At 49.6% G+C, this 16,541-nt stretch overlaps 1 protein-coding gene across 2 annotated transcripts in view; it reads right to left on the bottom strand.

Moving 5' to 3' along the window:
- Positions 1-16,541, bottom strand: part of HSF1 (heat shock transcription factor 1) — a 42,810-nt gene that overhangs the window by 13,081 nt on the left and 13,188 nt on the right. The gene's annotated exons all lie outside the window — the stretch shown is intronic.

Here is a 16,541-nt window from a genome sequence, read left to right on the forward strand (position 1 = left end):
CCAGGGACTTGGCACCGGTAAACCTAACAGTACTCTTATGAAGGACTATAGTGGAGGCAGAAAACCATGAAGAGCCTGGCAGGCCCCAGCTACTGGAAGGTCAGGCGGCCGGCAGCCTTTCCCCTTCCCATCTGTGTCTGAGAGTCACCTGGGAGGAGGGAGGCTCACAACTATGGCAGCGTATCTGTCACTACCTGCAGGGCACAAGAGATGGACTGCTACTTGCAGGGCTTGTGTGTGCGAGACTTGGACCCAAATACCTGCCTGGTTTCAAGCTCAGACGGTGGCCTTGCACCACGTCCTGCATTTTGGCATTTAAACTGCCAGGCTTGTTACGTCTTAACTCTGAACATAAGGGAGTCTCTTCCTGCCACAGAATTCAAGCTAAATGTTCTGGAGACCTTCCTAATGGTACGACTCTCATTCAGGATGCAAGTTGACTAGGTGGAATGGGGAAGCATCTCCCTTCTTCAATGTTTTGAAGAGGTCGGGCAGCCCCCTGGGCAGCTTCAGGTCCTGTGGGATGTGGGCTGGATGGTCCCCTGCCTGACTCCTCCTCCCAGTGGCCCTGCAAAGGAATAGGGGGAAAGACGCACCTCAAGTCGCTTGACTTACTGACATGTCCTTGCCAACACCCTGCTGCCTCCTCTTTCACTACATGCAATCTGTACTCTATAAAGGGACTGTGGAGTCATTGTTTGCAAGGATCAGAGGGCAGAAGACAAAATGCAGAGATTGGACGGGGAACAGCAGAGCTCTGATGTATTCAGAGAGGGCCTTGCTTGCTTGTTTGCTACAGTGGAAAATGGCATGGTGAAGAAAGAAAAGGCTACAGCATGATGGCTGATTCATTCCAAGAAGCCAACTGAAGCCAACTCATATGAAACACTGAGAAATCAGTGCCACTTCCCCACCCACCTGTTAAACATTCCCCCCCTCCCCATGTATGTGTGTGGGAGAGTGAGATAAAGATCTGGCCTGCTTGCTGGATCTAATTCCTCACCTCTGGCCTACAGAGAAGGGCAAGGGGGGTTGTTTGTTCTTCATTTACCCCCTACTTTTAATGTAAACCTTTCCCACCTGAAGAGCATTTTGGGAAGGGGATATATAAAATGTGCTAGAACATCTCATCGTGAAATGCAGACTGTGGCTGGGAAGCTGCAGGGCGGAGGGGGGCAGGCAGCGGGGTGCACTGGGGAGTGAAGCTCTCATGGGATTCACCTTTCAGCTTGGGGTGGGGTAGGCTGAACAAGTGACGCTCAAAGGAAGTGGCTTACTGGTTGCTTTCTCTCCTTGCCATTAACAAAGTGGATGTCATCAGGATGAACCCCAATGACCGGCATGTTCATTTTGATTCTAGTCTCAACATACTGGATGCTTTATTTACTTTTAAAATGTTTATCATCAAAGCAGCTGGCAACAGCTAGCTATTTAAAGGCAAACATAATAAAATCAGACTACAAAACCAATTAACGATGTAGAATGCAGCAAACAGCACAAATGTACAGTCACCAAACATCTTTCTAAACAGGAAAATTTTAAATACAAGTTAATGGGTGGGTGGTCCACAAACTCACAGGGACAAGTCTGTGGGCAGCTATTCACCATCACAGCGAATGGAACCTTTTTACACCTTCAGGGGCAGCGAGGCAGCTGTGAAAGCCGGGTGAACAGGGTGGGGGCGGGGGAACGGCAGGGGAGGGCAGCTGATTTCACGCCTCTGCTTGTGGCCTCCTCAGAAGCATCGGGCTGGCTGCTCCTGGCACCAGGACCCTTGGCTAGAGGTCCCTGGTTTGATCCACACAGTAAGAGTATCTTCTGGAAACCTGAATGGTCCTTTCTGGCAGGCTCCCTCAGGAAAACAGGATTATTATTAATTACCCACCCTTCACCCAAAGGTCCCATGGTGGGTTACAACCATTTTGAAATATGGTCTATATTCAGGCTATGGTCTGGAGGCACATGAGGCCAACTCCCTGCTGAAGCTAAGCAGGGTCAGGCCTGGTCAGTGCCTGGATGGGACTGGGAACCATGTGTAGTAAGCCTCCTTGGGTTTCTATCATGGAAAGAAAGGTGGCGTATAAATGTAATAAATAAAATAAATATGTCATTACAAATATTTAAAAACACCCTAATATAGGCTTGAGCCCTAAAAGAACACAACCTGAGGACCACCACAGAGAAGAACAATCCCCCCGCCACTTCGCACCCTGTTCTAGTCCATGCATCAGCCAGGTGGAACTGGAAGCAGGGCATCTCCTGGAGATCTACGTGAGCCAGAGGACTCGTGGATGGGAAGAGAAACTCTCAAATACGGCATGGATTTATGATCGCTCACTTCAAGTCTGCTGGATGTAGATGGCAGGATTGCACTCACTCTCTCAAAGGTAGAGACTGCCTCTGTTCATTTGCCACTGAAAAGCCCTTAAGCAATGTTCCCCCCTCCCCCACAAACAGTACTGGCAAACCCAAGTGAGGACCTTTGCTACGGTCCCCAGCGTGCCTCTGAAGGCTCTCAGGATCAGGGCTGCTGGTTCAGGCGCTGAGCACAACCTGCATCCTTACAAGACTATCAACACTTTGCAAATTGCATGGCAGGAAGCGGTTGAAAGGAAGGCATGTGAGCCAACACTCTGGCCCTCCCCAGGAGGCTGCAGGGAGCGAGGGAGTTTTAAGAGAGGCAGGTGGGCAGACGGTAAGAGTTCATGTTGCTCTGTACAAAATTGGATAAACACAACACCCTAAGACCTTTTCATCACCCCTGAAATGAAATCTTTGAAGCCAACCCTTATAAACTCTTCACAGCCATTTAATTGCCCTATAAAACACGGTGCAAAAGAAAGTATTTGAGTTCTCTCCACCCCCACCCCCACTGCAAGAATGGCTCTTAACTCTTTGCAGGCTTTCTGGAGCCAATGGCCCCTTTCGGTCCTCTTCTAAAAGCTCCGGAAGTGCCAGAGAAGACCGCCCTTACCCTGCTGCTACTTTAGGGAATGTGGGCATCATGGAGGGGGCACACTGACGGGTGGGAGGGCAGGCTGACAGCGTGAGGACACTGTATGCCTTTATACAGGGCCTTGCAAAAGTAATCAGACCAATGCTCTCATATTAATGAATTACAAATGGTACATTGTAATTTTGTTCTGTATGATATTTCATTTTGGAACACTGAAACTCGAAATCAATTATTGTAAGGTGACATTTTATGCTGGGAAATGTCTGGAAGAAACATAAAAAACCGGGGTCTGCCTGAGGCATTGCAGTGCCGGCTTCTCAATGAGATGTTACTTCAACAGTGGGAAAAGCACGGGTGCAGCGGGTGGCTTCAGGATTAAAATCCTCAGGGGAACTGGAGCCTGTTTTAAACAGGATCCTAAAAAGAGCTCCTTCCCATGCGGTCGTTACCTAAGCTCCTCAGAGAAACAGCGCTGGACGCGCTTACGACAGCAAGCAAAGGTCCCTGCATGGCACTGCTGAGCCCTCTCGCCCTCTCCCATGCACGGCACAATGTGTAAAACATCAAAGAGGCCTGGGATGGAGATACAACACAGAAGGACCCAAAGGGGGGCTTGCTGCACAGCACTTGCAGGCTGCCTCATCAAAGGCTGGGAGGGAGGCAGAGGGGAAAGGTCATAAGGAGGTTGCTGGCAGACACCTGGAAGAAAGGGCAACGTGAACTGTGCTGCAAAAGGCAAAGGCAGTGACATCAGATGGGCCAGGTGGCCACCGCCAAACTAAAAGTAGCCAAAAAGGGAGAGAGACTCGCTCTTCTTGTTTAAGGGATGGACTCTTTGCTGGCTTGACCCTACCTTCTTCTCACATTGGGGGAGGCTGAGCTATTCCCTCCCCAGAATGAGCCAGAATTGGGCTGCAGCCTAACAGGGCCAAAGCCTGTCCTCAGCAGGGAAACAAGCATCCGAACATGGGATGGTCAGGTGTGCGTGCATGCATTTCTTTTTAGTTTCTATTTATTTAAAAGATTTACAGACTGCCTTTCAGTGGAGCTTCTGGTTTACAAAAACAAGATAGAATAGCGTATTAAGAAACAAAAATGCGGTAAAAAGCCTGGGAGAATAAGCATGTTATTGCCTGGTGCCAAAAGGATAACCATGATGGTGCAAGGCAAGTCTATGTGGCGCAGGAATTTCACTATCAGGGTGCCACCACTGAAAAAGCCCTCCCAGCAGTCACTACCCACCTTGCTTCAGGTGGTGGGGAGTTACTTGGTGGGTCCTAAATCAGAGGGCTTTAAAGGCAAGCATCGGCACCTTGAATCATGCTCAGAAACAGTCCAAAAGCCAGCGAGGTCCTTCCCATATGGGCAAAATATGTTCTCACCAACCAGTCTGTCAACAGACTAGCGTTTTTATTTTGAAGTGACCAAAGTTTTGAGCCCTACCCAAGATGCACTGCAAAGGTCATCCTCTATGTTACCAGGTCACATATAACTGGGAGGAGGCACTTTCTGTCCCCAGTCTAAGATGACGAAAGCAACTCCCTTGCTGCAGATGCTCCCTGCGCCTCCAGTGACAAAGCAAGATCCAAGTGTAGCCCCCAAAATACAAAACTTGATTGCAGGGGAGAGGGATCCACCTCAAACACCCCATCAGCACAAGGATTTACACTTGTGCAATGGAACTTCTCCCCCCCCCCGCCTCCTGCCCATCAGTCAATCTCTGAATCAAACAAAATGAGCCTACTGCCAACCTGTGCAGGGGCAGCGATGAGCTCTGGCTGTGAAGGACTCGGCTATGGGGCTTGAACACAGCCACACTATGCTGACGAGAGCCTTTCTGCACTTCCAGGCAACACATTCGCCATGAGAGCTAAGCCACACTCTCCGGCCCTTTGCCCTCCTTTCGGAGGTTCAGGCGTTTGGCAAAGGGGGAATTTTGCCAGCAGCAGTCGAGTTGTACTTCACCTGATGCTCCAAGGAGTTTCGATGCTTTTGCTGAGCGTCTGCTGCCTTTTAAAATTGTGTTATTTTTCAGATTTGTAGCAGATTTTAATTATGTTTATTAGCCAACTTGTGGATTTTCAAGTGGAAAGGTGGAGTATACATGTTTTAATAGTAAGGCAATGGGTTATTTCAGAATCAGATGCTGGAGGCCAACAACAGAGAGGGCCATGCTTGAGACCACCTGTGAGCCATTCAACAGGAATGCCCACCCACCCACCAGACAGGCAGGGCTACAGAGGGCACATGGCCCAGGCTCTCTCCTGGACTTTAAATGGTGAGGATAGGCACCCAGGTAAGGGGACAAAGGGGGGGGGGGTCTGATCTGCTGCTCCCCTGGGGCAAGTGGCAAAGCGAACGGCCGCTTTAGGTACAGGATAAGATTTATTTGATTTATTATTTGATTTATATCCTGCCCTTCCTCCCAGCAGGAGTCCAGGGTGGCAGACGTCTCAACATGCTGAGGCATGTTTTCCTGGCGCTGTCTCAGGCTGCAGCTGGTAATACCGTACACATCTGAGCCCCCCCTCCCAATAAACGAAGCCTCCAGAAGCCCTTAACCTTACAGAATACTACGGCCAGTAAAACCAGCTTCAGATGCTCTTAAGCAGTGACTAAGCTCAAAGCACAGCTGTGTAAGAGAAGAAAGGAAAGCGAGAGAGATCACAATGAGCGCCTTGCTTTGAGTCCTTCAAAGCAATCCTGAGACAAAGCTGATGGTTGACTCTGGGCCAGCCAAGTGCCTGCGGACACACTGCAGTGCAGACCTGCCAGAACAGCTGGAATCCATGCACCATTTTGCATAGCAAGGCCATAATACACCACATCATAATAGTCTGATTTAAAGGTCATAAAAGCCTGGCCCAGCGTCTCTGCCTCAGGCAGGACCAGCCAAAAGACTGGAGTAGTTGATGTCAGCAAGGCGGAATGAGCTGGGTCTGCTGTGTGTGTGTGGAGGGACCCCTTCAGGGAGGCTGCCTCGGCCCATGTTCTTCCTCCTTGGGGTCTCCTGATGTTGCTGGACTGCAACTCCCATCACCCCTGGCTAGTGGCTAAGTGGGTTGGAAACTATGGGAGTTACAGCCCAGCAATACCAAGGGACTCCAAGGTTGAAGAATGCCAGCCTAGACTGTTTGCCCTGCAGTGTGGATGCCTTAGCCCAGCACAAGGAGCTTCTCCACATACCCCGTGTAGGAACTGGAGAACTAGCACTGGAACAGAAAGGTTCAGCTACCTTCACGTAGAAGCCTCGCATGCTCCAGGTGACGATGCTGTCAACACACCAGGGATGAGGCAAGCCTGAACCTAGAAAAAGGAACCAAGGTGGGGTGGGGGAGGAGGACCACTGCCTGGCCCCCTTGCTCTGCAAGGCAAGGCTGGAACCACACAGAATCCACCTCTTTATGCAAGAAAGGGGTATGGAGGCAGCAGCCAGAGAGGCAGGAGGCCGCCTTGCCGTCATGCTGGTTTTCTTAAGGGTGGAGGCCTTGCTAATAGAAGACAGCTGGAAAGGAAGCCAGGCTGCTTCCTCCACGTGAGGGTTGGTCCAGTCTGCTGCACCTCCAAGCATGGAGGCCTCGGCTCGGGCTGCTTAATGAAAGCAAGGGACTGATTTACTTCCCCACGGTCCAGCCTTCGCCAGTGATGTCTCATTTCCAACACTCAGCCAGCTGCACATGCAGCAGCATCCCCTCCACGCAACACAGCGGAACGGTGGCAGGGCTGGCTCCTCCCTGGCCACAGGGACTCAGAGGCCTGCTGCTGTACTGTCAGCAGCTGGGCCAAGCCTCAGCTTCAAAACATCCGACTTGCAAGGTGAATCTGGCAACTGGCGCTTCCCCCTCTAGAGGCTTACGAGGCAGAAGGCACGGAAAGCAAAACTAGTAGGAAGAACATAGACCACACAACAGGGAGGGCAGGGCAGGGCAGACTGCAGGAGCCACTGCAGGACAGCAGTGGGATCACATGAGATACGGCAGCCTCTGCCCTGGCCGTCAGGTCAGCAACCCTGGAGGTGGCAGTTGCAGCACAAAGATTAATGGACTCCCTTCCTTCCTTCCTTCCTTCCTTCCTTCCTTCCTTCCTTCCTTCCTTCCTTCCTTCCTTCCGGGAGGGCCGTGACTCAGCTGTACAGCATCAACCTTGCGTGCAGAAGGCCCCAGGTTCAATCCCCAGTGGCATCTTCAGGGGTCTGACTCAGTACAAGGCAGCCTCCGATGTTCTCGCCAGAGCCTTTGCCTGAAGGGAGCAAAATGGCTCTCCAACACCCTTTGCTGTAGTGCAGGAGAAGGGCTCCTCTCCCGTTTGGCTGGTTGGCTCCATGGGGAAGTATGCTTGGTAACAAGACCCCTCATTTTGTTAAATGTCTGCTGGGAGAGCCCTGCTTGGAAGGGAGCAGGCCCTGACTGAGATATCAGCATCCCATCAGCTCTGGAACACGACCAGTCTAGGCCCAGGAAGGACTCTGCCTCTCACCACGCAGCTAAAAGACTGGCAGCATCACCCCCACTATCGAAAACAAGACCTGAGCCACCGGTCAAGCCGCCTGCTCTGCCCAGAGCAGCAGGTGGGGTGGCCAGGTATGCCAAGAGGATTCTGTGGGCTCACTACCAGAGCTTGGAAAAGTTGCTTTTTTTGAACTACAACTCCCATCAGCCCAATCCAATGGCCATGGTGGCTGGGGCTGATGGGAGTTGTAGTTCAAAAAAAAAAAAAAGTAACTTTCCCCAGCTCTGCTTAGTACACCCTCTGGCCCACTTCCAGAAAAGTGCACAGATTCACATATGCTTTGGGTCCTCTTTGGCACCTGGAAGGCACAAAAACAAATCAGTGGCCATGTGACATGGGGAAGCTTTTCCCATAACTGTTTCCATGCTAGAAAAGGCTTGATCTCTTGAATTTCTGCCTGCTACACAGCTGTTAAAGACAGAAGAACACTGCTTTCCTCCAATGCCAACCCTAAACCAAAGCCTAGGCTGCTATTACCTTACTAATCTAGGAGTTCCCACTTACCTAGGAGTAAGGCCCATTAAACACAAAGAGACTTGTTTCTGAACACACATGTATATCACTGTGCTGTAAGTTAACTATACAGTAAATTTGTAGTGAGTGCCTGGTCTTTAGCTCCTGCACAGCAGGAGACATGCCCAAGCCTCTTTGCAAAGTTTTTGCATTTTGCCATTTGCAGGGGTGGGGATTTGTTAACATACAATTGCACTTATTGTATAGCAGTATTTGCAGAAAACAACTTGTAGTGATACCTGATCTCAGATGAATCCACCACAGGAAAGACGCATCCTGGTTGTTAGGAGAAAAGGAAGGGCAAGCAACAGAGACAAACAACAGAGAATCCAAGGACTAGAAAACGAGGCAGCAGCAGCAAAAGTGACCCCAGTACCTCAAGGACTGCCTCTCCCCATATGAATCAACCCAGACCCTGTGATCACCACCTGAGGCCCTTCTTCCTGTGTCCCCTTCACTGGAGGCTTGGAAAGCAGCAATATGAGAACAGGCCTTTTCAGTGGTGACCTCCCACTTGTGGAATGCTCTCCACAGGGAGACATACCTGGTGCCATCTTTCTTTAGGCACCAGGCAAAGACTTTCCTCTTGACCCAGGCTTTTGGCCCTTAATGTGTGGAGCCATAGCTAGTGGTGATCTCTTTTAGAGGCCCAGTTCTTTACTTTGTACTGATGTGTTTTCAGGGTTTACTGATTGATTGTGTTTGTTTTAAATGGTTTTAATGTAAGTCACTTCGGTGAGAAAGGCATCTAATCAATATAATAAATAGCATGCATTAGAAAAGGAAAGGGAAACAGCAGCTCTTTAGGACCACAGAGATTCCTATCGCCTGGTGACCAAGCAACTCAGTCACAGCTCTGACTTCACTCATTGGCTAAAAACACTAAAAGGCTGGAACAGCCATGCCAGTTCCTCTCACAGAAATCACTTAGAAAGGTACCTGCATATTTTGCATCATAATTTCCATTTTAGGAGAGCTAGAGACTTGTTTTTTTAAATGAAAGTCCAGAGTCTGGGACTCCCGCGATTGGTGGACTTGGTACATCTGTACCCCTGGTACCTGCCTCTCAGCGGCCCTGGGTGTAACTCAAGGACAGAACCACACAGCAGGGAAGAGAAGTCCTCTCCTTTGGCAGGCAGAAGGCCCATTGTGCCTTACAGTGACCCCTCTGAAGCGGGTGGCGAGAGCTGAGAGGAACGCCTCAGCTGCCCAGAGCGTCCACCTTGGGGAGGTCCACTTGGTACCTCCCTTATGTCTTTTTTCAGCACCAGGCAAAGGCCTTTTTATTTCTCCTGTTTTTATTTCATGGCCAACCACATTGCTTTTATATGTTTATCTTTAGACGCCCTAGAAATGTGTGTTGAAGGGCAGGTATACAAGGCAGGAAGTGCCTGTATCCCCCAAAATGGAACTCTTCAGGTCCTAACAAGCCCTCTCTCAGAGTCTTTGCCCTGCCCCATACGCAGCCGCTCTCATTCTAGAGGCACCTTGAAGAGAGAAGCCCCCTTCCTGGCTGAAAGTAAGGCCGCCGCTGCCCTCTGATGAAGGAGCAACAGCAGCACATCCCGGCCCAGCAAGGGCTGCTCCTTCCCTTGGACCCCAGCCTCCCACGTGGTGTTGCCAGTGATGCCTTTGGAAAACAGCAGAATGGATGTGTCTGTTAAAATACTGTAGACTACTTTGCAGAGGATTTCCTCAAAAAGGGGAGTATAAATGCATGAACAAACCAGAGCAAGCCAATGAAGCCTAACAGCCCACTAAGGCGACCCCCCCGCCCCGCCTACTAGGTTTACACGAGGTCCTCTTCTGGCCTCCTGGACTTCTCTGCTGGGCCTCATTCCTCCCTCCGGCTCGAGCCAATACTCAGAAGACAATGACGGCCCCCTATGTGCCACGTAGGAGGAAAAAGTTGGGGGAAGATGCAAACCGTTATGCAACCCCTTCCCTAAGCCGAGAAATGTTTTTGTTTGCCCCCAGCTAGCCAAGGCTGCCTCTGGAGAGGCCCTGTGGGCCAGCAGCTCCCATTAACGAGGCATTTCCGAGGACAATGGCAGCAGCTCGAGGTTGGCCCTCGCCTCGTTGGCTCCATTAGGCCAAAGCTCAGCTTTTCTCTGGCCTGTTACTGACAGACACAATCTTTTCTGCAAATGTTCCAGTGCAACATATCCCCTCTGGTGAGTGTCAAAAGGATAATATATCTTGTTGATTTTGGAACCATAAAGAGAGCAACACGGGTCAAAATTATTATTTGGTATGATTGAGCGGGGGAGGGGGAGGAGAGGTGCCGCAGAAGGTAAACTAATTCTGGTGAAGGGGACCGCGGCGGCAGAAGGCCAGAGAAGGGCGTCTGCTTGGATTTATTTTTACCAAGAGAAATTTTAAACCTCGACGTTCTGTGGGCGATGGGAGCCTTATAAAAACGGCAGAGCCTTGCGAACGCAGTCTGGCCAGGAGGAAGTCCTTGTAGTGTCCCAAAGGTGGAGCTTCATGTGCCGAGCTAAGCGAAATGGAGCCCCCAAGGCAGCTGGGGGAGTGTGCTGATAAACACAGGTGCAGTCACCCCAGTCGGCCCCCGCTTGGAGCAGTCTGTTTGGAATTAAGCTCACGGATACACTTCAGCTCCCAGCAGAGGCCCCACAGTGGGAGCACCAGGCTCCGGCCTCGCTTTCTGCCTGGAAGAAAAGGCCTGTGAGGGGCAAGGCCCATCCCGCACAGAGAGCAGGATCGGTTTCTTTCACCTTCCCACTCCCCTCCCCTCACTCCCTCCACAGCCAACCGGCCCAAGCAGAGAGCATCTCCCTTAGCACAGCTGAGGAGGCATCACCTGCACATGGCATCCGGGCTCTGGGGCCAAGACCCTGCTTGAAGCCAAGTGCCCCTTTGTGTGGGGAACCCAGGGAGGGGGTCATCTGGGACTGACCAACTCCAGTGTTACACCTAATTCCATTTCAGCTGTAGATCCAAGTAGCAATCATTGGGTCTGAAAAGTAAGGGTGCCATACTGTATAGTCACACAGAAGTGCCTGGTCCCACTTCCAGATTCTAGGCCAGATTTCAGCAACAAAGCACCTCCTTCCAGTTTGTATCCAAGCCCAACGGTTACCCCAGCCTTTGCCAACCCAGTGCCCTACAGATGGTGCTAGGCTAGATGTTGCTGGCTGGGGCAGATGGGAGTTATAGTCCAACAATATATGGAGGGCAACAGGTTGGCAAAGGCTGAATTAGCCTTAGACAGTGTAGCTACCACAGCCATCTGAAATACAGACAGGTCAGGGACATTATGATGCTTTAGGTTGCTCTTAAGTTTCTGGATTTTAAACTCTTTTTACATTCATTATGGTAGATAAACTCCTTAAAACATATTCAAGGTGATGAAATGAGTGCCAACACCTTATAAATCTGGATCCCTTACAGTGTTGGTAGGATTTATGCTACATTTCAAAGCCATGTTTGCTACTGTGCATTGCTGCCACTATGGAAGATTCGCCATTCCAGATTTCCAAACGGATGAGAAAACAGAGGCTTTCCTTTAGACAGCTTCTCATATTCAACAGGACTTTCGCCCTATCTTTTGTTGTTGTTATGTGCCTTCAAGTCCATTTTGACTTATGGCGACCCTATGAATCAGCGACCTCCAAGAGCACCACCCTGGTCAGATCTTGTAAGTTCAGGTCTGTGGCTTCCTTGATGGAATCAGTTCATCTCTGGTCTGCTGTTCCTATCTTTTGAGATCCCCAAAAATGTTCTTATACTGGACAAAATGCCACCCTGGGCTCCTACTGGGAGAAAGCGCGGGACAGAAATCTAATAAATAAATAAATTATTGATTAATTGGGTTTCTCACAAGCCCTTCACCCTAAGGTCCCAGGGCTGCTTACAATAACAAACACTATGTAAAAACCAAATCAAGCTGCCAAAGCGAAACAGTCATCCATTAACTATTTCCAGGGAGGTCATAAACAAACCACATGGCTGTAATATGCAGAGTTACTTTCAGCTGCACGCCAGGATGAACGGATCGATGTCCTCCACACAGCAGAGGGAATGAGGAACCCCTGGCTGGCCTCTGGCCAGCGGTCAAGGAGGGTTACGGGAGTTGGACTGCAGCAGTGTCTTGAGGGCCGCCAGAGGCTCCTCACCCATGACACAGCACTAGAGCAGGTCATGCTGCATTGCCATTGCAACGGCTGTCTTACAGCCAAGAGAAGGGAAGCAGAGTGCTCATGACTTGCCCACCCTCATAAGCGATTGTTTCTATTGCCACCACTCAGCCACAGCCCAGGTAGAAGTGGAATCTGAAGGCAGGCCTAAGGCTGCGTCTCCAGCCTGGCTTCCCAAATCCCCAGGAAGCATTTTCTAGGCTCAACTAGGGGACAACCTCAAAAGCTACACATCTTGGGGCAAAAGAGCCAACAGCAGCTATTAAAAGGGAGCTATCAGATTTAAAACCACAACTGTTCCAGAATGTCAAAAACTCCCTGAAAGGAAGCTTCTGGCTTTCAGATTCCATTTTTAGGAGGTGGTTAGGGATCCAAAGCAAATGAAAAACACAGGAAGGGGAAATAGAGGCCAGCGGAAGCTGAAGCGCTGGAAGGCCTAGAGGGACATATTCTCAAGTGAAGAACTGCCAAGCCTCAGTCACCAAGCCCACCTGCTCTCACCACAGCAGCCTCTTAAGTGTCATTCTGGCTGGATGTTAAATGTTAAAGTCTTCCATAGAACACTGTGTGCCACAAGACTTCACAAGGGGGCTTTGTAGGTACATAATAAAACATCCCCTTCTTACAAAGGCTTTGAGTACAATCGAGACAGGATTTGACGCCAGGACTCCAAAAGCCTGGCATCCCCATCCTCTTGCATTTCATAAGAACATAAGAAGAGCCTACTGGATCAGGCCAGTGGCCCATCTAGTCCAGCATCCTGTTCTTACAGTGGCCAACCAGGTGCCTGGGGGAAGCCCGCAAGAAGGACCCGAGTGCAAGAACACTCTCCCCTCCTGAGGCTTCCGGCAACTGGTTTTCAGAAGCATGCTGCCTCTGACTAGGGTGGCAGAGCACAGCCATCACAGCTAGTAGCCATTGATAGCCCCGTCCTCTATGAATTTGTCTAATCTTCTTTTAAAGCCATCCAAGCTGGTGGCCATTACTGCATCTTGTGGGAGCAAATTCCATAGTTTAACTATGCGCTGAGTAAAGAAGTACTTCCTTTTGTCTGTCCTGAAACTTCCAACATTCAGCTTCTTTGAATGTCCACGAGTTCTAGTATTCTGAGAGAGGGAGAAGAACTTTTTTAACAACCCTGAACAATTTAGTGTCGTCAGCAAACTTGGCCACTTCACTGCTCACTCCTAATTCTAGGTCATTAATGAACAAATTGAAAAGTACAGGTCCCAATACCGATCCTTGAGGAACTCCACTTTCTACAGCCCTCCATTGGGAGAACTGTCCGTTTATTCCTACTCTCTGCTTCTTAACCAATTCCTTATCCACAAGAGGACCTCTCCTCTTATTCCATGACTGCTAAGCTTCCTCAGAAGTCTTTGGTGAGGTACCTTGTCAAACGCTTTTTGAAAGTCTAAGTACACTATGTCCACTGGATCACCTCTATCTATATGCTTGTTGACACTCTCAAAGAATTCTAATAGGTTACTGAGACAGGACTTTCCCTTGCAGAAGCCATGCTGGCTCTGCTTCAGCAAGGCTTGTTCTTCTATGTGCTTAGTTAATCTACCTTTAATAATACTTTCTACCAGTTTTCCAGGGACAGAAGTTAAGCTAACTGGCCTGTAATTTCCGGGACCCCTCTGGATCCCTTTTTGAATACTGCCGTTACATTTGCCACTTTCCAGTCCTCAGGCAAGGAGGAGGACCCGAGGGACAAGTTACATATTTTAGTTAGCAGATCAGCAATTTCACATTTGAGTTCTTTGAGAATTCTCGGGTGGATGCCATCCAGGCCCAGTGATTTGTCAGTTTTTATATTGTTCATTAAGCCTAGAACTTCCTCTCTCGTTACCACTATTTGTCTCAGTTCCTCAGAATCCCTTCCTGCAAATGTTAGTTCAGGTTCAGGGATCTGCCCTATATCTTCCACTGTGAAGACAGATGCAAAGAATTCATTTAGCTTCTCTGCAATCTCCTTATCGTTCTTTAGTACACCTTTGACTCCCTTATCATCCAAGGGTCCAATCGCCTCCCTAGATGGTCTCCTGCTTTGAATGTATTTATAGAATTTTTTGTTGTTGGTTTTTATGTTCTTAGTAATGTGCTCCTCAAATTCTTTTTTAGCATCCCTTATTGTCTTCTTGCATTTCTTTTGCCAGAGTTTGTGTTCCTTTTTATTTTCTTCATTCGGACAAGACTTCCATTTTCTGAAGGAAGACTTTTTGCCTCTCAGAGCTTCCTTGACTTTGCTCGTTAACCATGCTGGCATCTTCTTGGCCCTGGTGGTACCTTTTCTGATCTGATCGCATTTAGCCTTCCTTCTTTCAGATCCCACCTGCCCCCATGAACACCCCCCTTTCTAAATTCAGAGGCCTAAATCCCAGCTGCTGGGAAACAGAATGCTACCGCTATCACGTCCTGCTTGCGAGCTTCCCAGACTGTGAGAACGGAATGCTGGACTAGATCTGCCACAGGACCTAAGTGCATCTGGTGTACACCAAAGCTTTGGCCTAGTAACTTTGTCCTCAACTCCAACCAAACAGAGGGACAACATATTCAGTGGATTTGCTCATATCTATCCTGCGTTAGACTAGACTATTTGGATCGTGTGTTTTGGTCAATTCAGTTCAGTCTCACTTTGCTTAAGGAGGGCACTGACCACTGTGCATTGTCTTTACCCTTCCTTTCCTCTGGAGCACTCTGACATCACACCAGGAGACATAGGTTAGCTGGTGCAAACAATGCCCTCCACAAATTTGTTTGGGTGCAATTTGGTGGGCGAGGCACGACCAGACTGACGTTGGGAAGAAGCTTACACCAAGACCTAACTGGAGAGAGAGGGGAAGAGCTAGCATGTGTAGCGAAGGAGGCTCACTTAAGCCACACAAAGCATTTGCTCAGCAGCACAGCTGAGTAGGTTACATGAGCTGACCTGTGAGGAATTGTTGGCTGGCCTGGCCTGCTTCCAGACCTATGACTGGACTGGATGGTCTCAATCTGCGTCTCTCTCCCTTTCCAGAGAGAGGGAAAGACCTTACAATTAACTGCAAGAGGTACAGACTATTAGGGCAACAGAACAGACTGCCTCAGACCAGTTCTTGGAAATGTGAAGATAATATCTCAGAGCAGGGAGCAGTTCCCTCCACAGGTAGCATGCAAAATAGTATTTTAAAGAACAAGCAAACGCAGAACGAAGCAGAGCACATTGAAAAGAGGTGGCCTTGCCCCTGAAAGATGTGAAGGGCATCTTCCACAGAAGAATCATTTCAGCAACACCCAAGGAGGTGGGAGGAAATAGCAAAAGAATCTTCAGCATCTCTCACCAACCAAGCAGTGCACTGTTTGGACAGAGTTGCTCTTGGGAGGCAACAACCCAGCCAGACTTACTGGGAGTGTGGGGTAGAGGAACTGCCTCAATTTGTTTGAGTTCAGGCCTAGCCTAGAGAGGAGGCTCAGGCCAAAGCACAGCCAATAAACCTTAATTTTTGTAAACCGTCCAGAGAGCTTTGGCTATGGGGCAGTATATAAATGTAATAAATAAATAAATACGCTGCTGGCTCCAAGTCAGAGACAGCTTTGCTCCTGAGAGGACCCACAGCGAGACTGGCACCTCACTTCAGAGCTGCAAAAGGACCGCCGGAGAGCACACCGGATGTCGAGAGGCTCCAGGCGCCTTGCCTTGCCACTCCCAGAGTCCAGGCCTTTGTAGCCCTCAAGGGACACTTGCCAGACAAAGTAATACACAAGCAGGGTAGACCTCCTTCTCCTCAAGCACTTCAGAGCGGCCTCTTTAGAACCAGGCAAACTAAGAGCCCCCTACGGGCAGCAGGAAGTACCTCCAGAACATCGGAATCCCTAAAACCAGCGATCACCCTGTCCAATGAAGACTATGGGTTCTCACCAACAGTCTCCCCCCATCAAAAAATAAATAAAAATCATGTAGGCAGAAACACACAAATACACTTATTAAATGATCCACCTGATGGTCAGGGAAGAGGCACTGTGTCTACTTTCACGTTTTTCTTCTTTCTGCAGCTACTGCCAAAAGTGGTGGGGTCTTTGGTGGGCCAGAGCTGGATCAGACCACCTCACATGTCTCTCTGGGCCTCCCCACAAGCAGCTGCGCCAGACGAAGCCAGAAGGCAAGCTGCCAGCCACCAGCACTCAGCTGCATGCTCCCCTTCCATCTGTGCCAAGCGAAGGGGCATGGGGAACAGTGGGGCATCAGCCTGCATCGCTACAAAACTTTGCAGTATGCCCAGTCTCCCTCCGCTCCCTTGGACATACTCAGCTCGGGCCAGGGCACAAGACAGCATTGCCAGTTGAGCTGTCTGCTTTCACTGCATCTCATGTCTAAGGGAGTCCGATTGATTCTCCCTTTCAAGTCAAATGTGATAAGC

Source organism: Rhineura floridana, chromosome 1 (assembly GCF_030035675.1).
Source record: "Rhineura floridana isolate rRhiFlo1 chromosome 1, rRhiFlo1.hap2, whole genome shotgun sequence".
NCBI classification, from domain to species: Eukaryota; Metazoa; Chordata; class Lepidosauria; order Squamata; family Rhineuridae; genus Rhineura; species Rhineura floridana.